At 38.6% G+C, this 1765-nt stretch overlaps 1 non-coding gene across 1 annotated transcript; it reads right to left on the reverse strand.

The window, feature by feature from the left end:
• Positions 1 to 619: 619 nt before the first annotated feature.
• On the reverse strand, positions 620 to 691 carry TRNAK-UUU (transfer RNA lysine (anticodon UUU)). The gene has a single exon. It is a non-coding gene; the product is annotated as a tRNA-Lys (tRNA).
• Positions 692 to 1765: the final 1074 nt, after the last annotated feature.

Consider the following 1765-nt stretch of genomic DNA (forward strand, 5'->3'; position numbering starts at 1 on the left):
TATAGCTATTAACTGTGACTCCCCATTCTCTTCTGTCCCTGGAAAACCCCTACGTTATTTCCTTTCTCCATGGATTAACCTATTCTGGACATTTCATATAAACAGGGCCATATATCTCTGTTTTTTTAATCTTAGTATAATGTTTTCAAGGTTCATCCATGTTGCAGCATATATCAGTACTCCATTTTTATGACTTAATAATATTCCATTGTATGGATAATGCCACATTTTGATTACCAATTGATGAGTATTTGGTTATATCTACTTTTTGCCTATTATAAATAATGCCACTGTGAGCATTCAGGTAGAAGTGTGGACATGTTTTCATTTCTCCTGAGTATATACCTATGAGCAGAAGTGCTGTGTTATAGGGTAGCTCTACGGTTAACCTTCAGAGGACTGCCAAACTGTTTCCCAAAGTGGCTGTGCCATGTTACATTCTCACCAGCTGTGTATGAGGGCTGAAATTTCTCCATATCCTTGTAACACATTATCGTCTGTCTTTTTTAACTTAGTCATCCTGGTATGTATTAAGTGGTATCACACTGAGGTTTTTTTTTTTTTTTTTTAAACCTTTTTTTCCTTTTTTTGGCATGCTGCACAGCTTATGGGATCTCAGTTCCCCGACCAGGGACTGAACCTGGGCCGCGGCAATAAAAGTGCCAAGTCCTAACCACTGGACCACCAGGGAATTCCTTCTTTCTTGTATTACTTGTATACAACATAATAAAGTTGGAGACAGGCTAGTTGGTTATCTACAGAAGAATCGATTGCTCCCAGATCAATTCAAAGGTAATGTTCTCTCTCACTTCATCCCAGCTTACCCTTCCCCCTCCCCGTGAGAGAGTGGCATGGACATACATACATCACCAAACGTAAAATAGATGGCTAGTGCGAAGCAGCCGCGTAGCACAGGGAGATCAGCTCGGTGCTCTGTGACCACCTAGAGGGGTGGGATAGGGAGGGTGGGAGGGAGACGCAAGAGGGAGGAGATATGGGGATATATGTATACGTATAGCTGATTCACTTTGTTATACAGCAGAAACTAACACACCATTGTAAAGCATTATACTCCAATAGAGATGTTTAAAAAAAAACAGCTTTACTGGAATATAATTACATACCATAAAATTCAACCTTTAGTATATTCAGAGTTGTGCAACCATCACCACTATCTGATTTTATAATATTTTCAACAACTCAAAGAGAAATAATATAGCTATTAACTGTGACTCCCCATTCTCTTCTGTCCCTGGAAAACCCCTACGTTATTTCCTTTCTCCATGGATTAACCTATTCTGGACATTTCATATAAACAGGGCCATATATCTCTGTTTTTTTAATCTTAGTATAATGTTTTCAAGGTTCATCCATGTTGCAGCATATATCAGTACTCCATTTTTATGACTTAATAATATTCCATTGTATGGATAATGCCACATTTTGATTACCAATTGATGAGTATTTGGTTATATCTACTTTTTGCCTATTATAAATAATGCCACTGTGAGCATTCAGGTAGAAGTGTGGACATGTTTTCATTTCTCCTGAGTATATACCTATGAGCAGAAGTGCTGTGTTATAGGGTAGCTCTACGGTTAACCTTCAGAGGACTGCCAAACTGTTTCCCAAAGTGGCTGTGCCATGTTACATTCTCACCAGCTGTGTATGAGGGCTGAAATTTCTCCATATCCTTGTAACACATTATCGTCTGTCTTTTTTAACTTAGTCATCCTGGTATGTATTAAGTGGTATCACACTGAGG

The sequence above is a fragment of the Lipotes vexillifer genome, unplaced genomic scaffold (assembly GCF_000442215.2).
Source record: "Lipotes vexillifer unplaced genomic scaffold, Lipotes_vexillifer_v1.1 scaffold1433, whole genome shotgun sequence".
NCBI lineage: Eukaryota > Metazoa > Chordata > Mammalia > Artiodactyla > Lipotidae > Lipotes > Lipotes vexillifer.